The sequence below is a fragment of the Xenopus tropicalis genome, chromosome 2 (assembly GCF_000004195.4).
Source record: "Xenopus tropicalis strain Nigerian chromosome 2, UCB_Xtro_10.0, whole genome shotgun sequence".
Lineage (NCBI taxonomy): Eukaryota > Metazoa > Chordata > Amphibia > Anura > Pipidae > Xenopus > Xenopus tropicalis.
The window spans coordinates 12,800,672-12,824,674 of NC_030678.2; the positions used below are offsets into that span (position 1 = coordinate 12,800,672).

The following is a 24,003-nucleotide window of genomic DNA, read 5'->3' on the forward strand; positions in this document are numbered from 1 at the left end:
CAGTTTTCCCATCACAATAGTAAGTAGTCCCGGCCGATGATAGATCTAGAAGTTACTGGGCCCCCAGCAAAATGAATTTAGCACCCCTATAAATCAGCATATGGGTTCCCCTATAGTCCCTGGGCCCCCCATCGGCTGCAGGGCTTCCTTTATACTAACACCCCCTGTTTGGGGCTTTCATACCTTGATCCCTGATCACATTAGTAACACTGTCTCCATGCTGTAACCATACACTGCACATTAGAGGGGCTTTGCGTGCAGCCTCGGAGCCAGTATATCAAAGAGACCTCCCTATGATAAATGTGGGCACATCTGAAACACGTTCCTTCACCTTTCGCCTGAAAAGCCATTTTTCATGTTTGTAAGCGGCGGCGTGCATGAAGGCAGATTACTGTAATGCCGCGCCGCCTGAAGTCTAAAGCCGGGGTAATGGCGATGGGGTTTGTTGGGTCTTATCCAGGACATATGGCAGAATTTTTCTGGGCGGCCAACCTAATGCCAGGCTAGACGGTGATACATCAGCAACTGTTCAGCCATTAAACATAATAAGAAAAGCCTGTGAAATATTTATACGGTGTCATTAAGTTCCAGTTCTGCCCACCCTGACTTGGGAGCAGCGACTGGTGCGACTCTGAATGCAATGACTGAACAACACAAATAAAAATCACTTGATTTGGCCACTTGCTCCACCCTTACTTTGCCTTATGTTTCACCCCCTCCCTATAAACCATTGTCAATTGGGTAGCACCTTAAGTTAATGGTTCCCAACCTGTGGGGGGCTGACTTCACCGGGGGACCATACCAATGGAAGGGGTGGCCCATCCTAAAGGCCAAGTAGCATACAATTTGAGGGCAAACAATTACATACCCCTCAAACTATATGACAGTGACTATTACTACTACAGGTATAGGACCCCTTTTCCAGAATGCTCAAGGGTATTCCGGATAAGGAAACATGAATCAATAAAACATGAAATAAACCCAATAGGACTGTTCTGCCCCCAATAAGGGGTAATTATATCTTAGTTGGGATCAAGTACAGGTACTGTTTTATTATTACAGAGAAAAGGGAATCATTTAACCATTAAATAAACCCAATAGGGCAGTTCTGCCCCCAATAAGGGGTAATTATATCTTAGTTGGGATCAAGTACAGGTACTGTTTTATTATTACAGAGAAAAGGGAATCATTTAACCATGAAATAAACCCAATAGGGCTGTTCTGCCCCAATAAGGGGTAATTATATCTTAGTTGGGATCAAGTACAGGTACTGTTTTATTATTACAGAGAAAAGGGAATCATTTAACCATTAAATAAACCCAATAGGGCTGTTCTGCCCCCAATAAGGGGTAATTATATCTTAGTTGGGATCAAGTACAGGTACTGTTTTATTATTACAGAGAAAAGGGAATCATTTAACCATTAAATAAACCTAATAGGGCTGTTCTGCCCCCAATAAGGGGTAATTATATCTTAGTTGGGATCAAGTACAGGTACTGTTTTATTATTACAGAGAAAAGGGAATCATTTAACCATTAAATAAACCCAATAGGGCTGTTCTGCCCCCAATAAGGGGTAATTATATCTTAGTTGGGATCAAGTACAGGTACTGTTTTATTATTACAGAGAAAAGGGAATCATTTAACCATTAAATAAACCTAATAGGGCTGTTCTGCCCCCAATAAGGGGTAATTATATCTTAGTTGGGATCAAGTACAGGTACTGTTTTATTATTACAGAGAAAAGGGAATCATTTAACCATTAAATAAACCCAATAGGGCTGTTCTGCCCCAATAAGGGGTAATTATATCTTAGTTGGGATCAAGTACAGGTACTGTTTTATTATTACAGAGAAAAGGGAATAATTTAACCATGAAATAAACCCAATAGGGCTGTTCTGCCCCCAATAAGGGGTAATTATATCTTAGTTGGGATCAAGTACAGGTACTGTTTTATTATTACAGAGAAAAGGGAATCATTTAACCATTAAATAAACCCAATAGGGCTGTTCTGCCCCAATAAGGGGTAATTATATCTTAGTTGGGATCAAGTACAGGTACTGTTTTATTATTACAGAGAAAAGGGAATCATTTAACCATTAAATAAACCCAATAGGGCTGTTCTGCCCCCAATAAGGGGTAATTATATCTTAGTTGGGATCAAGTACAGGTACTGTTTTATTATTACAGAGAAAAGGGAATCATTTAACCATTAAATAAACCTAATAGGGCTGTTCTGCCCCCAATAAGGGGTAATTATATCTTAGTTGGGATCAAGTACAGGTACTGTTTTATTATTACAGAGAAAAGGGAATCATTTAACCATTAAATAAACCCAATAGGGCTGTTCTGCCCCAATAAGGGGTAATTATATCTTAGTTGGGATCAAGTACAGGTACTGTTTTATTATTACAGAGAAAAGGGAATAATTTAACCATGAAATAAACCCAATAGGGCTGTTCTGCCCCCAATAAGGGGTAATTATATCTTAGTTGGGATCAAGTACAGGTACTGTTTTATTATTACAGAGAAAAGGGAATCATTTAACCATTAAATAAACCCAATAGGGCTGTTCTGCCCCAATAAGGGGTAATTATATCTTAGTTGGGATCTAGTACAGGTACTGTTTTATTATTACAGAGAAAAGGGAATCATTTAACCATGAAATAAACCCAATAGGGCTGTTCTGCCCCCAATAAGGATTATTTATATCTTAGTTGGGATCAAGTACAGGTACTGTTTTATTATTACAGAGAAAAGGGAATCATTTAACCATTAAATAAACCCAATTGGACTGTTCTGCCCCCAATAAGGGGTAATTATATCTTAGTTGGGATCAATTACAAGATCCTGTTTTATTATTACAGAGAAAAAGGAAATCAGTTTCAATTAGAAATTCTAAATTATTTGATAAAAATGGAGTCTATGGGAGACAGGCTTTCTGTAATTTGGAGCTTTCTGGATAACAGGTTTCCAGATAAGGGGTCCCATACCTGTACCATGTTTTCATTTATCTGCAACCTTATTATGAACTAAAGAGGGGCCCAAACAAATGTTGACACAAAAGGGGGCTTGAACCCACCAAAAAGTCTGTGGACCTCTGCAAGACAATGTCACTAGCTGCTAGCATATAATGACAAATGCCCCAAACTGGGGACAACCATCAAAATCTGACCCCTTGTGAATGTACAGCATTCTGCTGTGAGCATTGCCAAACAAAGGTACTAAACATAGACTGCACCAATGCTGTTGCCTGTAGCCCTGTTCTGGGGCAATATAGCACCTATGCAGATGCAGTGATTCTCTCTATGTATGGAAATCCCACTAATCCCATGAGTTATACTATTTATTTAAGAGAAACAGGTGGCCCCTCCGCTGACTCTCCTACAGACCCTATCTAGCCAGCCTCTGGCCCTTGATCCCTGGTGTTCCTGTCAGCGCCAGATTTCTCCATCTTTATGGAACATTCCTCCGGCCAATGACACATTCCAAATAAAAGTAAGGACAGGTGCAATAAAGGGATTTAATGCCCCACACAAACACCTTTTCTACCTCCGTCTCACCTTAATGACGGGCTTAAGCTCCTAAATCCCCTCTTTTCACTTCTGGCAACGGAACCTTTGCTCAGGGCAGGGGCAGCGCCTTTTGTCGCCCCTTATTTACTCGCGCGCTCAGATAAGAGGGATTAGGGTGAAAAACAAATCATGTAAATATGCAATTTCTGCAGCTAGTAGATAAGGCTACATAGAGTGCATTGCCTTCCTAGGGCAGGATAATATTACATCAAATAATCTACATTTTCTTCTTAACCAAGGGGTTTTTGCCCCTCGCAATACCATATTCAGAGGTGTAGGATTCATTGTGTTTCATTATAGAGTTCCCCTTTATGGGTGGAACAGTAAAAATGTACAAAAGAACAATTAGTACAGAATTCTTTTGAATTTTCCCCATAAATGAATCAATACAGCTAGCAGCAGGGTTCCATTACAGCACCTTGTACAGAATAACCTTAATTCTATGGAGGGGGGGGGCGAGATATCACATGCAATTTATTTAAGCAAATGAGTAGTGATGGGCAAAATGTTTCACCAGGCATGGATTCGCGGCGAATTTCCGCGTTTTGCCATTGGTGGATTGTTTCTCGAAATGGGTGAAAAAATTCGCCACGCGTCCAAAAATTGTTGCCCGCAACAAAAGAGTAGCCGCGGGCGACAAAATAATAGCTGCGGGCGACAAAAGAATAGCCACGTGACAAAAGAATAGCTGCGGGCGACATTTTCGCCATTTTCTACATCACTACAAATGAGCACTAACAAACTATTAACATATTGATATATAGGGAAAAATAAACCAAAATAGAAAACTGCCATTTTAAGTGCAAGGGGCCGCCCCCTGGGATCATAGGATTCACAGTGCCCACAAACAAGCCAAGGCACACATACAGGCTAGACCCCATCAGCCAATGAATGGGCAGAGTTCTGCCTTTTACTCCCACACTACTTCCTGTTACAGTTAGAGCTGCATCACTTCCTGTCAGCTGATCTCTGAGGGACCAGAGATCCATCACAAAATGGCGGCTCTAGGAAAAATATGTAAAAGGGCAATATTTACCCGAAAGTGATGTCACACACACAGGCAAAATCCATTTTTCCTGTGTATGCGCAAATGCATCAAACGATGTCACCGAATGCTTACTGTGCAAAATTCACCACAGGACTTCATGAGACTTTGGAAAAATCGGTCAAATGCTGCTGGGGGACGGGAGAAAGGGGGAGAGCCTTCAAAATTGGGCCTGAAGAAATGGGGGGGTTGGAAAGCTCTGTGTTTACTGATATATATTCCAGTTTGGCGGGATTCTTTAATAGGTCACTTAATATGATATAAACTGTTGGTTAAGTATTCATTCAGGGGGTATAGTTTCCCTTTAATAGAAGCCGGTGTGTAAGAATAAGAAATAAACATAAGAAATAAACATTCTGCCGCAGGTAGGGGGTTGGACGTCACTCAAGCATGCACGCTCGCAAATATTTATATTCCATAAAAAGCCCTCACCTACGAACGAGTTGTACTTTCCCTTATCTCTCCCGCATTCTATTCACCCGAGTCCCACAGAGAGTGACCCATAACTCACACTCTCTGAGGCAACAGACTGGGTGGCGATGGGCCGCGTGTGGGCCGAGCAGGAGCAGCGGTGCCAATGAAAATATTGCCTCGTGTCACAGAAATATAGGAATATTCCGAAAGGTCTTAAAATGCATTAAAAACACAGCTTTTTGAGAACAGAGTTCCCAGCTGGCAAATGAATTCCCTGCGAACATGGATTTTTATTAAATCCAAATTAAAAAAGATGCTCAAACCCCAGCTGGGGCCTTGCCATATGGACTAGTGAGCTGCGCAATATACACGTATGTACTATGGATTTGGGCCAGCACTAGCCCGACTCAGAGTGTTTATATCTAAAGCACTAATGATGGTGGCAGCAATGGCCCCTTATACACAGCATAAAGGCGGCCATACACAGGCTGATTGTAGCTGCTGATATGGGTCCCTTAGACCGATTCGACAGCTAATCGGCCCGTGTAGGGGCACAACTGATGGGCCTGCCCGACCGACGTCTGGCCTGAAATTGGGCACATAACGATTGGGCAGGTTAAAAATTTAGTTGGATCAGGGACCGCATCGGCTCATTGAACCGACTCCCCGAACCGACTGCGCCTACTACCAACATTCTAATTCTATCGTTTCGCCTAAATTCACCCAATATCGCCCACCCGTAGGTGGGGATATCAGGAGAAGTTCCGCTCGCTTGGTGACCTCGTTAAAGGTGGCCATACATGTTAAGGTCCGCTCACTTGGCGAGGTCACCAAGCGAGCTGATCATCTCCCAATATCCCCACCTACGGGGTGGGTGATATCGGGTGAATTTAGGATAATTCGGTCATTTGGCCCTGGGGCCAAACGATCAAATTATAACGACTGGAATAGGCGCAGTCGGTTCGGGGACCACATCACTGAGCATCGGGCAGGCCAGTCGTTGTTTCCCCTACTCGGGCCAATATCTAAGGGACCGATATCGGCAGCTACAATCGGCCCGTGTATGGCCACCTTAAGGCTTCCAGGTCCGTAAAGGAATTCCCAAAATATAGTTCACAGTTCTGGTTGGACTTAGGTCCCCATGTGGTTCAGTGGCTTCTGTGCCTAGTGGGGACACATGTACAATTGTGACGTCACATTCTGGAGAAGAATATGGAACATATGAATGCTATGAAATGATGGGGGACTAAAGTTGGCCATAGATGGGCAGATATAGATGGATATATATGAAACGTAACATTACAACTGATGCCCCACAGCTTTGATCCTCCATTAATTGTTGGCTGGCAGGGAATGCTGGGATTTGTAGTACAGGACCCCTCTGGGCATCAAACACAGAGCGTGGATTGGAAAATAATCTGCTCAACTCTATAAAATTGGAGCTGTAAGTACTTGCACTAAAAAGCCAGCGGGGCAGCGCAACGAGTTTGTTTTGCGCAGTTTATTGGCCGCCGCACAGATGTTCATCTAAGGCCCAACGGGGATTTAACTCCAAACGCCAATGACTGAACATTAAAATTTATCACTGCAAAAAAAAAAACCATAAGTGAAATTCATCTGCGTTTTAGATCTCACAGCTGCAGCAGTACGGTGGGGCCGACCCAGGCGCAGAAATACATCGTTACTCGTGCCAATCCCTCATACTTAGTGAGTGACCAGGACACTTACTGTAAGGGATGGAATCTCGCCTTAAAGAGGAATATCTGCCCAAAATTTCAACTCAAGCTACAGCCCAATGGCAGCGGAGACTCACTAACCACAGCCCGGTAGTACTTAGTTAGAGAAAACCAATACCCCTGAACAATGTAGGTCTCTATAAAAATATATTGCATAAACAGCTCATATGTAAATCCCTGTTTCATCTAAATAAACCATTTTCATAAAAATATACTTTTTTAGTAGTATGTGCCATTGGGTAATCCTAAATAGGAAACTGCCATTTTATGTACTAAGGGCCGCCCCCTGGGATCATAGGATTCACAGTGCACACAAACAAGCCAAGGCACACATACATGCTAGGCCCCATCAGCCAATGAATGGGCAGAGTTCTGCCTTTTACTCCCACACTACTTCCTGTTACAGTTAGAGCTGCATCACTTCCTGTCAGCTGATCTCTGAGGGAGCACACAGCCCATCACTAAATGGTATATGGTATATTTCATGTTTAAATGATTCCCTTTTCTCTGTAATAATAAAACAGTACCTGTACTTGATCCCAACTAAGATATAATTACCCCTTATTGGGGCAGAACAGCCCTATTGGGTTTATTTAATGGTTAAATGATTCCCTTTTCTCTGTAATAATAAAACAGTACCTGTACTTGATCCCAACTAAGATATAATTACCCCTTATTGGGGGCAGAACAGCCCTATTGGGTTTATTTAATGGTTAAATGATTCCCTTTTCTCTGTAATAATAAAACAGTACCTGTACTTGATCCCAACTAAGATATAATTACCCCTTATTGGGGCAGAACAGCCCTATTGGGTTTATTTAATGGTTAAATGATTCCCTTTTCTCTGTAATAATAAAACAGTACCTGTACTTGATCCCAACTAAGATATAATTACCCCTTATTGGGGGCAGAACAGCCCTATTGGGTTTATTTAATGGTTAAATGATTCCCTTTTCTCTGTAATAATAAAACAGTACCTGTACTTGATCCCAACTAAGATATAATTACCCCTTATTGGGGGCAGAACAGCCCTATTGGGTTTATTTAATGGTTAAATGATTCCCTTTTCTCTGTAATAATAAAACATTACATGTACTTGATCCCAACTAAGATATAATTACCCCTTATTGGGGGCAGAACAGCCCTATTGGGTTTATTTAATGGTTAAATGATTCCCTTTTCTCTGTAATAATAAAACAGTACCTGTACTTGATCCCAACTAAGATATAATTACCCCTTATTGGGGCAGAACAGCCCTATTGGGTTTATTTAATGGTTAAATGATTCCCTTTTCTCTGTAATAATAAAACAGTACCTGTACTTGATCCCAACTAAGATATAATTACCCCTTATGGGGGGCAGAACAGCCCTATTGGGTTTATTTAATGGTTAAATGATTCCCTTTTCTCTGTAATAATAAAACAGTACCTGTACTTGATCCCAACTAAGATATAATTACCCCTTATTGGGGGCAGAACAGCCCTATTGGGTTTATTAAATATTTAAATGATTTTTAGCAGACTTAAGTTATGGAGATCCAAATTATGGAAAGATCCCTTATCCGGAAAGCCCCAGGTCCTGAGCATTCTGGATAGCAGGTCCCATACCTGTACATAGATATTGGTTGAAATCCTTCACCCAACATATAATTATCAGTAATCACACACAACTAATTTTATTGATATGTGTATTAGCAGCTTCTAGGAATTATGGGTACATGCCAGCACTGGCCAATCATGTACAAATCTTACCAACTGGGCCTGAGGCCTTAATAATAACCACAGGGGCACAGTATTGCCCAGTGTAACAGCTTTGCCTATGGCTCATTCCTGTTTGCGCTGAAGCTCTGCGGGTTACAATATACAGTACCTATCCCAGTCCCTGAGGTGAAATAAATAACAACAATAAATAATGAGAGCTCCCCAGGGTGGATCATTATGGGAGTAACAATTCCCTTACAAGAGAGATTAGAGAGGGAAACACCAGCGATTACACTGCAGCAGATGGCAGACTTTGCAGGGAAGCCCCAGAGTGAGCGTAAATTATATCTGCTCGGGGGGGGGGACTGTACGGTAGATGTTTGCTACGGGCCCAATAAGGATTATGGCTTATAGAGTAGCATCTGATATGTGTCATGTTTATCTGCTAACAGCTAGTGAGTCTGACCCTGACTCACTCCCTAGGCTGTTCCTCCCCTGATACCTGCTGCTAAACGACCTGCTTTCCTTCAGGCCTGGAAGCAATAAGTAAAAGAACGCAGTTTGGTGCAAGAACTTGGCCATACGGCTCCCTCCTTTCCCTAAGTACAGTATAGCAGTATATCAGTATAGCAGTATAGCAGTATATCAGTATATCAGTATAGCAGTATAGCAGTATAGCAGTATAGCAGTATATCAGTATATCAGTATAGCAGTATAGCAGTATAGCAGTATATCAGTATAGCAGTATAGCAGTATAGCAGTATATCAGTATAGCAGTATAGCAGTATAGCAGTATATCAGTATATCAGTATAGCAGTATAGCATTATAGCATTATAGCAGTATATCAGTAATACAGTATAGCAGTAATCAGTATAGCAGTTATAGCAGTGATAGCAGGTAATCAGTATATCAGATATAGCAGTATATCAGTATATCGTTATAGCAGTATAGCAGTATTAGCATTATAGCAGATATAGCAGTATATCAGTATAGCAGTATATCAGTATAGCAGTATATCAGTATAGCAGTATAGCAGTATATCAGTTAAACCAGTATAGCAGTATATCAGTATATCAGTATAGCAGTATATCAGTATAGCAGTATAGCAGTATAGCAGTATAGCAGTATATCAGTATAGCATTATAGCAGTATAGCAGTATATCAGTATAGCAGTATATCAGTATAGCAGTATATCAGTATAGCAGTATAGCAGTATATCAGTATAGCAGTATAGCAGTATATCAGTATATCAGTATAGCAGTATATCAGTATAGCAGTATATCAGTATAGCAGTATAGCAGTATATCAGTATAGCAGTATAGCAGTATATCAGTATATCAGTATAGCAGTATATCAGTATAGCAGTATATCAGTATATCAGTATAGCAGTATATCAGTATAGCAGTATATCAGTATATCAGTATAGCAGTATATCAGTATATCAGTATAGCAGTATAGCAGTATATCAGTATAGCAGTATAGCAGTATAGCATTATAGCAGTATATCAGTATAGCAGTATAGCAGTATAGCATTATAGCAGTATAGCAGTATATCAGTATAGCAGTATATCAGTATATCAGTATAGCATTATAGCAGTATAGCAGTATAGCAGTATATCAGTATATCAGTATAGCATTATAGCAGTATAGCATTATAGCAGTATATCAGTATATCAGTATAGCAGTATAGCAGTATAGCATTATAGCAGTATAGCAGTATATCAGTATATCAGTATAGCATTATATCAGTATATCAGTATAGCAGTATATCAGTATATCAGTATAGCAGTATAGCAGTATATCAGTATAGCAGTATAGCAGTATATCAGTATAGCAGTATAGCAGTATATCAGTATATCAGTATAGCATTATAGCAGTATAGCATTATAGCAGTATATCAGTATAGCAGTATAGCAGTATATCAGTATATCAGTATAGCATTATAGCAGTATATCAGTATATCAGTATATCAGTATAGCAGTATAGCATGATAGCATTATAGCAGTATAGCAGTATAGCAGTATATCAGTATATCAGTATATCAGTATATCAGTATATCAGTATAGCATTATAGCAGTATATCAGTATATCAGTATAGCATTATAGCATTATAGCAGTATAGCAGTATATCAGTATATCAGTATAGCATTATAGCAGTATAGCATTATAGCAGTATAGCAGTATATCAGTATATCAGTATAGCATTATAGCATTATAGCAGTATAGCATTATAGCAGTATATCAGTATATCAGTATAGCATTATAGCATTATAGCATTATAGCATTATAGCAGTATAGCAGTATAGAAGTATAGCATTATAGCATTATAGCAGTATATCAGTATAGCATTATAGCATTATAGCATTATAGCATTATAGCAGTATAGCAGTATAGAAGTATAGCATTATAGCATTATAGCAGTATAGAAGTATAGCATTATAGCAGTATAGCAGTATAGAAGTATAGCATTATAGCAGTATAGCATTATAGCATTATAGCAGTATAGCAGTATAGAAGTATAGCATTATAGCATTATAGCAGTATAGCAGTATAGAAGTATAGCATTATAGCATTATAGCAGTATAGAAGTATAGCATTATAGCAGTATAGAAGTATAGCATTATATCAGTATCTCAGTATATCAGTATATATATATATATTTAAGGTGGTCCTAATGGCACAGAAATATACACAATTTCATGCATGAAACACATTGCAAAAAATGCAATAGAGATAGGTAACTCACTTGCCTTTTTTTACATTAATAGACCTGTTCTCACCCCCTTAATTATTAAAGGAAAACTACACCCCCAAACTATGTAGGTCTCTTTAAAACATAAATATTGCATAAACAGCTCATATGTAAAACCCTGCTTTATCTAAATAAACATTTTCCTAAAAATATACTCTTTTAGCAGTATGTGCCATTGGGTAATCCTAAATAGAAACTGCCATTTTAAGTACTAAGGGCTGCCCCATGGGATCATAGGATTCACAGTGCACACAAACAAGCCAAGGCACACATACATGCTAGGCCCCATCAGCCAATGAATGGGCAGAGTTCTGCCTTTTGCCCACACACTACTTCCTGTTACAGTTAGAGCTGCATCACTTCCTGTCAGCTGATCGCTGAGGGGGCACACAGCCCATCACTAAATGGCGGCTCAAGGGAAACAATGTAAAAGCACAATATTTACTGATATATATATTCCAGTTTGGTGAGATTCTTTAATAGGCCACTTAACTTAATATAAACTATCTGTTGGTTACGTATTCATTCTGGGGGTATAGTTTCCCTTTAATAAATCAGTCCCATAGCATTATTTAGAACAGCTTTATTGTATAGGTTTTCTTTTTCTGCTGTGAAAAACCTATGTTTTTTTGGACCTATAAGGGTCCCCTTCGATCCAACCCAACCCCTGAGACCCCCGATGAGAGTACGGCAAGCTGTAGTTCCACAACCCCTGAAGCTCCATACATTGCACCGTCCTATGGGGCCCTCCATATTCTGCTTTGCATTGGCCCCATCAGCATTACAGTTTGTCTCCAGCCCTGAAGCCGCAGGGTATTACAGGGATCCACTAACACGTTCTTCTATATCGAGCTGTAGTTGCTGCAGAGACTACAGAGCAGCTTTGATACCCTGCCAGCTCCACACGGGGTACCATTCCTTTTTGTATTTTACATTTCCTCGTGAAGATACATGTGGTGAATGCTCAGGAGTCCCGGCTGCATTTCATATGAACTCTACGCTGTGGCGCTCGTAGCTTATTTTTCATTGTTTCTTATTTCTTGTTACCTCATCACAAATGAGAACAATGCACAATGGTAGATGGAGGGATTATTCCTGTCACCCAATACTCATACTGTAACCAGACGGCAGTCTCTTGGCTGGATGGAGCTCTACGTACCAATGCTGTTTATTTCTGTCACTTTGGGGAGCTCAGTCTTTCCTGCTAAAGAGTCAGCTCTAAAGGCTCTTGGACCGACTCGGCAGCTTATTGGCCCGTGTAGGGGCAGGAACGAGGGGCCTGGCCGATAGATATCTGGCCTGAAATTGGCCAGATATCGATCGGCCAGGTTAGAAAATCCAGGCGGATCGGGGACTGCATCGGCTCGTTGATGTGATCCCCGAACCGACTGCCCCATTGCCGCGTGCAGAATTCGATTGTTTGGCCCCAGGGCCAAACGATCAAATTCACCTACATGCCTCCCCAATATCGCCCACCCGTAGGTGGGGATATCGGTTGAAGATCCGCTCGCTTGGCGATGTAGCGGATCTTCTGCCCGTGTATGGCCAGCTTAAGGGTGAATTTAGAAAACCCAGAGCAGAGACTAGCAGGGAAACTGCCAGAGTAAACACAAAGGGGCACATTTACTAATCCACGAACGGATCGAAAGCGTCCGAATGCGTTTTTTTTCGTAATGATCGGTATTTTGAGACTTTTACGTAAATTGTCGCAACTTTTTCGTAGCCGTTACGACTTGCGCGAATTGTCACGACTTTTTCGGAGCCGTCGCGAAAAAAATCAGAAAATCGGTTTGCCCGGCGTTTACTAGCGCTCAATACGAAAAAGTCGCGACAATTCGCGCAAGTCGTAACGGCTACGAAAAAGTTGCGACAATTCGCGCAAGTCGTAACGGCTACGAAAAAGTTGCAGCAATTCGTGCAATTCGTAACGGCTACGAAAAAGTTGCAGCAATTCGTGCATTTCGTAACGGCTACGGAAAAAGTCGCAACAATTCACGAAAAAGTCGCGACGCAGACAAAAAAAATCGCAGAAATACGAAAAAGTCGCAAAATGTTTGTTTCCAATCCGATTTTTTCCCATTCGGGATTCGGATTCATGGATTAGTAAATCAGCCCCAAAGAGTCAGCTCAGTGGTCAAGCTTTTTTTTTTTTTATAACTTAGAATTTTTATTGATTATTTCAGGCATAGAGAAATAACAAGATGTAACATGTGCAAAACATTTGCTTATTACAGTAAGCGCTCGGGAGCAGAAATGATGGCAGTAATAGCTTGTGACCATGTTAATGCTTGGAATTAGGCAGAGATTAGCAAATGAAGCCTGTGCATTGATATAAAACATTGGTCCAACAGAAAGAAAATGTATGTATATATATCTTGAAGGTTGCAAATAGACATCAAAACCTTAAGTGAGAAACAGGGGAAAATCCGATACCTTTGGGAGAAGTTTTCAGTTATATCTCCGGTTAACTAAAGTTGCTGGTCTCTCCGTCCAAGTGGGTTAGTTATATATTAGTCCCATCTGGGCCATAACTTTTTCCAGTTTTCTTGGGCACCCCTAATATGGGCAGTCACATATTCCATTTCCCTCATATCTTTCACCTTCAGTAATATATCTTTTAGTTTGGCAGGGGTGCAGATTTTTCCCACTGTGATGTCAGTGGCCAAGCATTTAGTAGGGGTCGGAGGGCATTAGAGTTCATGCAGAGTAATCCAGGCAGTGATCGGAACTGTGACAACGCTCAGATACAAAGAATGGCTGCCGAAGCCTTGCTCAGGCCAATAATAAAGCTCATAAATAATGTGATTCCATGTAAACAGTTCTGCAAAAATGGCCACCAAGATACATAAAGCTTGTTCTACAAGAGGGCAAATGGCCGTAATGATGAATTGGCACTTTCCGCTCAGACTGGGTCACACTGTAGCAGAGTGTGTGGAACAGCCTGATAATGTGCCGGGGTGGGTGCCTCCCAGAAGCTCTCGTTCTTTGTGTTATTTATGTTTTCTCCATGGCACTCTGGGATATTAACTCAAGATCTCATGCCTTTACTGAAATGTTCTATTTACTCGCCTTCAGCCTTCAGACTGAAGCATTTTGGGCAGGGCTCTCTTCACCTCCTGTATCGGTTATTGATTGCTTTATATGTTACTCTGTATGGCCCATGTATGAAACCCACTTATTGTACAGCGCTGCGGGATATGTTGGCGCTTTATAAATAAATGTTAATAATAATATTCTGTATTTGGCTTATCCTTTCCCAGTAGAGCTTTTCTTTCCTCCCCAGAGCTTTTAGTGTTAAAATGGTACAATTTCAGTGCCTTCACCAGTCCATCCCTAGGCTGAACTTCATATTTCCTTTCCTCTCCGCCGCTGACAGGGTTAATCTCCCAGCCTTCCCACTCTGCACCTTCCCGTCCAGTTCTCATGAGGTTAATTCTCCGGGGTCTCGGCTCGGTGTTCTACATTTCCTCACCCCTGCTGCTTCTAAAGATCCAGTGCGTGTTTTGCTCTCGCCATCTCAGATTAAGGCCTTTTAATACTTCTTTTCATGTCAGCAAATTTCTATTCCTTAAAACAACACCTCGATGTAATAAAATCCAGAACAATGAAAGTCCGTTGCTAGAAGGGGGGGGCGGAATAAAAAACCCGATCCGCTCCTGTTCTGGGGGTGAGCAGAATGTGATCCCAACCTTTTCCAAGGGTAATGCTCCTGCAATTTCATGGGCAGATATTTGTGCGCTGAACAATAACAGAGCGGCCGGGCTTCCCATTCACATAAGGGGGCTGCTCCCTTGCTTCTTTCTATATCAGGTTATAGGTGCCCCCCAGAGATGCTATCCCATAATATTCCTTTTAATAACTCCCACCTCTATAACTGCTTAAACTGTGACTATGGCCTTGTACCCTTATGTACTGCATTGTAATAAGTACAACCCAAAGCAAAGGTAATATTCTCTTAAATATAAAGATCTCATTGCAATTAAACATAAATTGCTTGCAAAAATAACTAAATTTTATTATTATTATTATTATTATTTATTATTTTTAATTCAATGTTATCCATGTAAAAAAATTAGAAACATTTACCAAAAAATTCTGCAATTATTCTTTTTCAGTTATCTGCTCCTCTGCTCAGGTCTGAAGAAATCCCCACGACATAGAAATGTATGTATATATGTATGTATGTATATCTTTATTTATAAAGTGCTACTTATGTATGCAGCGCTGTACAGTAGGATACATTAATACAAACAGGGGGTTATTAAGATAGTAATAGATAAATACAAAGTATAACAATAAATACAAATAAATACAAGATATAGTTGCAATAAGTTAAGAGTCAAATACACAAGAGGATGGAGGTCCCTGCCCCGTAGAGCTTACAATCTATATAAGTGACAGCAGCCCCTCTGGCATGTATGTATGTATGTACGTATGTATATCTTTATTTATAAAGTGCTACTTATATACGCAGCGCTGTACAGTAGAATACATTAATACAAACAGGGGGTTATTAAGATAATAATAGATAAATACAAAGTATAACAATAAAAACAAATAAATACAAGGTACAGCTGCAATAAGACACAAGAGGATGGAGGTCCCTGCCCCGTAGAGCTTACAATCTATATAAGTGACAGCAGCCCCTCTGGCATGTACGTATGTATAACTTTATTTATAAAGTGCTACTTATGTATGCAGCGCTGTACAGTAGAATACATTAATACAAACAGGGGTTATTAAGATAATAATAGATAAATACAAAGTATAACAATAAATACAAATAAATACAAGATACAGCTGCAATAAGACACAAGAGGATGGAGGTCCCTGCCCTGTAGAGCTTACAATCTATATATGAAATGATATAGAAATGATACATTTTCAAGGCAGTTTTTTTTTTCAACTGTTGAAATAACAAACCAATTGCGGACGGCGGAACTATACAATAGCAAACGCTATGATAAGCACGTGGGTTGCGGTATTTATCATAAATGGGGGCTATACATTAAGCACTGGTAAGACAATAGCATTTTATCCGGAATTGTTAGAAAGCTCTGGGATCGAGGAAGTCAATCCTTTAAAACCATCTCTATAAATTCTCAGTATACAATATAAACATAGAGTAGGAGCCCCGAGCCTTCCTCCCAGCAGGATACCCGGGCTGCTGTAAGTGGGACTGTATAGAGATAATGAGCCGCGGGGCTGGATATCCACTTCTGCGTCTGCAAAGGGCAAGGGGGTAAGTATAACCTGCAGATACAAACTGCACCAGGCAGCATCCTCCCTGCCCGCTCTCTTACTGGCACATTCTACCTATTATTAGTATCGCTGGGATGGATGTTTCCATTGAAACACAATATATTTACTGTCGTCGCAAGAACCGTATTATTGTAACTTATCATTATTAATTCTGACTGTAACTATACAGTGATTCAAAGAGATTTATTTCTGTATAATTTTGTATATATTGTCGCTCATTGTTCATTTTATATTTATGTTATATATTAATTAGAAATGTAATGTCTATAAATGTGATTTGCACATAATTAATAGCTCATTTAGTTTTATAGCATTCAACATTACTGTATATTTACTCTAGTGTATATAAAAGATACTAGAGTTTTGCCTTTTTCATATAAAACACGTGTGACATGTTTTGAAAAATATTATGTTGAAATGAATTTTTAGGAAACATTATTTTATTTTATATTATTATTATTTGTATTATAGGTCTATTTATATATATATATGTGAATACCAATATGATACAAAACAATACATTTATAAATTAATAGTAATAATAGTAATAATAATAATAATAGTAATAATAAGAATAATATATTATATTTATGTATGATAATAATACATAATATTTTATGGCAGTTTTTAATTTTTCTAATTATTGCACTAATTAAAAATGTATTCACCATAGGTGGAGCATTGTTGATACTAATCATTACTGTTATTTTGATATTAGAAAAACTATTTCTGTGTATATATATATATATACAGAAAATACCTTTTCAGTGGTGTGTTCAGCTGATGTGTTAATTGCAATTAGTTAGATTATATAAATATATATACAGTATATATATATATATATACAGGTATAGGATCCCTTATCCGGAAACCCATTATCCAGAAAGCTCCAAATTACGGAAAGCCTGTCTCCCATAGACTCCATTTTAATCAAATAATTCAGAATTTTTAAACTGATTTCCTTTTTCTCTGTAATAATAAAACAGTACCTGTACTTGATCCCAACTAAGATATAATTACCCCTTATTGGGGGCAGAACAGCCCTATTGGGTTTATTTAATGGTTAAATGATTCCCTTTTCTCTGTAATAATAAAACAGTACCTGTACTTGATCCCAACTAAGATATAATTACCCCTTATTGGGGGCAGAACAGCCCTATTGGGTTTATTTAATGGTTAAATGATTCCCTTTTCTCTGTAATAATAAAACAGTACCTGTACTTGATCCCAACTAAGATATAATTACCCCTTATTGGGGGCAGAACAGCCCTATTGGGTTTATTTAATGGTTAAATGATTCCCTTTTCTCCGTAATAATAAAACAGTACCTGTACTTGATCCCAACTAAAATATAAATAATCCTTATTGGATGCAAAACAATCCTATTGGGTTTAATTAATGTTTTATTGATTTTTTTATAGACTTAACGTTTGGAGATCTAAATTACGGAAAGACCCCTTATCCGGAATACCCTTGGTCCCGAGCATTCTGGATAACGGGTCCTATACCTGTATATATATATATATATATATATATATATATATATATATATATATATATATATACATACCACTGTTTTTTTTGGTGAGCAGTGGATTTACTACACAGACCCATACAAAACAAATACATTTTGTTGCTGCCCCTTGGGAAGGGTTAATAATACGACACAGGATGAAATGCTGCGACTACTGAATAATTACACTGCCCTGTATTTACAGTTAAGTTTAGTTTCCCGGCAGTTACAGTGATGCATCTGGGGTTGCGCTGCTGTATTGCGCTGGTCGGGAATAAACGGTGCCGCTGCCCTTTGCAGTTTCAGAAGCCCCATATCCTGACTGGGGGCAAATTACATGGCAGATCCCATTTGTAATAAATATGAAATAAGTATGTTTTGGGGATGCTGGGTAAACTTTCCATTCGGGGCTAAGAATTCGGTAGAGTGGGTAGATGATGGAGAGCCAATGGCACAAAGGCATCAGGGCATTAGATTTGTATGGAGAAGCTGAAATCATGAGAGCACAGCATTCAGCCCTCCCGTCGGCTGCTTCCCTCCATGTATTTATATATTGCATTATTCTGGGTGTGTCGGTCTCAGTGCTGCCGAATTGTGCGGCGAAACTTGCACAGTCTTATATTATCTCCCTATAAGGCTATCGGCAAATGTAGGGGGCTGTTCCTGCCCAATGTGCTTAGATCTATGCTGGCACAGTTTTATTATACAGGTATGGGACCCATTATCCAGAATGCTCGGGACCTGGGGTTTTCCGGATAAGGGGTCTTTATGTAATTTAAATCTCCTACCTTAAGTCTACTAAAAAAATTATTTAAACATTAAATAAACCCAATAGGATGGTTTTGGCTCCAATAAGGATTAATTATATCTTAGTTGGGATCAAGTACAGGTACTGTTTTATTATTACGGAGAAAAGGGAATCATTTAACCATTAAATAAACCCAATAGGGCTGTTCTGCCCCCAATAAGGGGTAATTATATCTTAGTTGGGATCAAGTACAGGTACTGTTTTATTATTACAGAGAAAAGGGAATCATTTAACCATTAAATAAACCCAACAGGGCTGTTCTGCCCCAATAAGGGGTAATTATATCTTAGTTGGGATCAAGTACAGGTACTGTTTTATTATTACAGAGAAAAGGGAATCATTTAACCATTAAATAAACCCAATAGGGCTGTTCTGCCCCCAATAAGGGGTAATTATATCTTAGTTGGGATCAAGTACAGGTACAGTTTTATTATTACAGAGAAAGGGGAATCATTTAACCATTAAATAAACCCAATAGGGCTGTTCTGCCCCCAATAAGGGGTAATTATATCTTAGTTGGGATCAAGTACAGGTACTGGTTTATTATTACAGAGAAAGGGGAATCATTTAACCATTAAATAAACCCAATAGGACTGTTCTGCCCCCAATAAGGGGTAATTATATCTTAGTTGGGATCAAGTACAGGTACTGTTTTATTATTATTACAGAGAAAAGGGAATCATTTAACCATTAAATAAACCCAATAGGGCTGTTCTGCCCCAATAAGGGGTAATTATATCTTAGTTGGGATCAAGTACAGGTACTGTTTTATTATTATTACAGAGAAAACGGAATCATTTTTAAAAATGTGAATTATTTGATTATAATGGAGTCTATGGGAGATGGCCTTTCCGTAATTCGGAATAATGGGTTTCCGGATAAGGGGTCTGATACCTATACCCTGAATGAATGCTCGTTAGTTTCCAGGGCTTGATGGTTCTGCAGGGGTGTTAGAGCTCAGTGCTAAATTCCTTCAGTACAGATTGAAGTCCCAACACTTCCTGAGGGACTGACATTCTGACTGTGAAGAAAATCTCAGAAGTATCAGGAAAGTGTTAATAACTAGGGGGGAATATCTGCCCCCCACGTTGCCATGTTTAGTAAATCTGCCAATTAATGTTTTATACAAAGTTGATTCAGTTTCCATAAAAACAATGCGTTTGAGAAGCCTTCTCTTTTATTTATTATCCTCCCTGCTGTTCCTGTGTAAACACATACTAGAGACCAAAGGAATTTCACGATTTTCGCGTGCCAATAGCTCAGCATTTTGGTAGTTTTGTGGGTGGATGAGTAAATGCCCCAAGTTATAGAACCTGCATGAGTTCTCCCACGTGACCCAGACCCACACACACAATATTCTGAGAGTTATCCCTACTCAAACCCATCTACAAAAGAGCCCCCTACCCCCTAATGAAAAAGAAAATGATATCAGTAGTAGGAGTGGAAGAGGCATGGGAAACCAAGCCAAGCCCGCCGGGCACCTTAGGCAACCAAGTTGGGCACCTCCCCCCCTCCTCGTGATCAAGTGGGAGGGATGTCATGTGACCTGTGGGGGTGAGAGCACTAGGGCCCAGACTCGGGGTTGGCAGAAATAAAAGCTATGAGCCTAGTACCCCAAACCGTTGCGTGGGCGACAAAATAATAGCCACGTGACAAAACAATAACCGCTGGCGACAAAATAATAGCGCAGGTGACAAAATAATAGCCATGCGACAAAACAATAACCGCGGGCGACAAAATAATAGCCGCGTGACGAAAGAATAGCTGCGGGCGACAAAATAATAGCCACGCGACAAAACAATAACCGCTGGCGACAAAATAATAGCCGTGGGCGACAAAATAATAGCCACGCGACAAAACAATAACAGCTGGCGACAAAATAATAGCCGTGCGGCGAAAGAATAGCCGAGGCCGACAAAAGAATAGCCATGGGCGGCAAATTTTTTTTGACGAGCAACATTTTCGCTGTTTCGCGAATTTTCCGCCGTGTTGCGAATCTTTTTAAAGGTTCGCAAATTTTTAGGTGAAGCAAAACGGGACAGATTCGCTAATCACTACTCATGACACTCCGTATGTACCAGCAAGGGTCCCTTCACCCAATTCTAAGTGACTTTCCAATATCCAATCATTTCAGATGACTTTACATGTATGTGCAAATGTACACTAGATGCAAGTGAAAGCAGAATTGTTTCCGTTTTTTCACTCGCGATTCTGTCTCTTGAAACAATGACACAGAATTCAGTTCTGCCCCAGGTCTGTTAATCAACGTTGGCTTCTGCTACATTGTTTGAGGAGTCACAGGATAGTAACAGCCAGGCGGATACTGATCTCAATATTATTATTATTATTAACATTTATTTATAAAGCGCCAACATATCCCGCAGCGCTGTACAATAAGTGGGTTACATACATGGGACATACAGAGTAACATATAAAGCAATCAGTAACCGATACAGGAGGGGAAGAGAGCCCTGCCCAAAAGAGCTTACACTCTACAAATACATTCCCAAATAACGGCAGAACCCGTGCAATGAATGGATACACTGGGTGCTGTTTTCAGGCAAGAAAGCCTTTTGGTTTTGAGGATGGTTTCCCCCACGTTATCCTGCTCTATAAAATGATTTCTGTCTATAAAGTACGGAGGAGATGGCTTCTCCTGGGGGGAAGGAGAAATAAATATAAAAATCAATTCCAATCTGCTGGTGCCGTGTTACAGAGACGCACGTGTTTATCTGCTGCCTCTGCCACAGATGTTCCCTTGAAATATACTTAATGCAAAGCAGATTGAATGGCTTAGATTTGCTCATATATATCTTTAATATACCTTTATTTCCCCTCTGCAAGTGTTGGCTGCACAGAACAGACCTTCCCACACTGTGAGGGCCGGCTCACTTGGGACTCGGGGGAGGCTCGACTCGACACATTGCTCAACATACATGGCAGTAGCCACAGCTACTTTATAAAGCCTGTCCAACGCACCAGAACCAGGCATTCCAATGGAAACAAATGTACATTAGTCATTTTCCCTCATGTCTGCAACCCTAGCTGAGCCTTTCATATTGGTTGGTCCGTGATACAAGCTGCAATGTAGTGAAGAGAAAACTGAAGGGGATGGACAAGTCCATGAGGCCTACATAGTGAGTTGTGCTTTGCCCCATATGCCATTAAGTGGCCTGGAGACTGGATACAGTGCTACCAGATACTCCTAATCGTGTGGTCTGTCCCACAGGTGGCAACTCATGGGGTCTGTCCTAGAATTTGAACTCAACTCTTTCACCAACTGCAAGTCATGTAGTCTGTCTTAGACCTTGAACTCAACCTTTCCACCAACTTTAAGTCATGTGATCTGTCCTAGAACTTGTGCTCAACTACTCCACCAACTGCAAGTCATGAGTATGTCCTAGAACTTGTGCTCAGCTTTTCCACCAACTGTAAGTCATGTGGCCTGTCCTACAACTTGAACTCAACTCTTCCACCAACTGTACATCATGTGGTCTGTCCCAACTTAGACTCAAGTCCAGAACTTGGGTGTGGAGCTGGGGTTGCAATGAAGTGGGGGCCCAGGGACAGAAGAATAATTAATTCACTCCCAACAGGTCTGCTCAGCATAGCGACACTGTTACATCCACATATTCCATAATGCCTCCAACTGCCTGCTTAGCACTTCCAACCTTTTCCCTACTGCCAAATACACTCAACTTCTTCCAATGCTGCACCATCAGAAAGTGAGGGACTCTGGGACGTAGAGGTCCTATTGGTGCAGAACAATGGGCATGTGACAATGAACCTGTCCCCAAACGATTCTGATCTTCTTTTTTTAATAAAGAAACATTTTAGTGGTTTATGGACTATTTGAGCAGAAGGCCACCTGACTGATCTTAAACCAGATAGGGGTGTGGATTTCCCCTTTAATGGCTTGTTATATCACATTCCATGAATACAATTCATGCCAATACATCTATCAGTGAAAAATAAATTCTAACACCTTACTAACCGGCAATAAGGGTTTATAAATAAGGCACCCGGTGACTTGCCCCAACCCAAAAAGAAGGCATCATGGATCCCATGAACAGGCTTGTGTGAAGGAATTGCAAGCTTTATGAAGGACCAACAGTAGGCCCAGTGACTTGGGGGCCTGGAGCGATCTCGGCACTGTAGGATTCCAGTCCAGAGTCACCCAAAGCCATTTGCTCACAGTTAGGGTGGGAGGGGTTATATGGATATGTCTGGATTATTAGCCGGTATCTGTGCTAATGAACCAGAAGTTCTGGATGAATAGTTGGTCACAGGGGCAAAGGGGTAATTTGCATAGCTCCACCCATAATTCTGATTTTTGGTTTTATGGCAGTGTTATGTGTGTAACATGGGGCGTGGGGATCCATTCTGAAGGCTTCCATTGGATAATAACCGCCAGTAATACAGAGCTGCCATTACAGGGGGTACAGATAGTGGGGGTCACCTTGGGATCTGCACTTGATGAGCATTAGGTCTCATTAAACAGAACAGGAGACAACAGGAATAAAGGGGGTAAATGGGAAAAGCAGGGCAAGACTGTGGCAGGTAGGCAAGATGGCAACAGTGTATATCAGGGTCTCAGTCTCTATATAGAGCTGGTCATGGTGCCATAGGAGATCTCCAAACATGGTATATGAACCATATAGAGTCTAGAAATCCCCTAGCACTTCCCATAGCCTGGCCCGTGGCCACAGACTCACACATGCCCAGACTGGGATTCAAAATAGGCCCTGGCATGTCACTAACATGTGCCCAATAAATAGTGACTGTTATGGCATGTTACAGTAGTCCCTCTGGCATTTGCCTGAATTCCCAGAAGCTGCTCACAGAGCCAGTACCTACAGAGGCTGGTCATGGATACTATCAGGGTGGGACCCCAGGGGCCCCTGCACCCCCAAGGATCCCCTACCACAGCCTTCACACTCCCTACAGGGACCCCCGCGTAGGGGGAGGGAGACCAGCGGCTCAGGGGAGCACCCAGTGGGGATTGGGTCAGGGCTGGTGGGGTCCACCCTGGAAACTATAATACTACCCAAAGGCAGGTATCAGTACCCTATGGTGTCACCAGTGTAGTACAAAGGGCTAGTGGCCCCTGTGCACCTTGAAATAAATTCTGCAGCTCTTCACATGAAATCACTAGTCTACCACAAATGCTACACTAGGCTACCACAAAGGCTACACTA

The 24,003-nt window shown here is 40.5% G+C and overlaps 1 protein-coding gene across 2 annotated transcripts in view; it reads right to left on the bottom strand.

The window, feature by feature from the left end:
* The window catches only part of sim2 (SIM bHLH transcription factor 2), a 52,332-nt gene that overhangs the window by 18,926 nt on the left and 9,403 nt on the right, over nt 1-24,003 (bottom strand). The gene's annotated exons all lie outside the window — the stretch shown is intronic.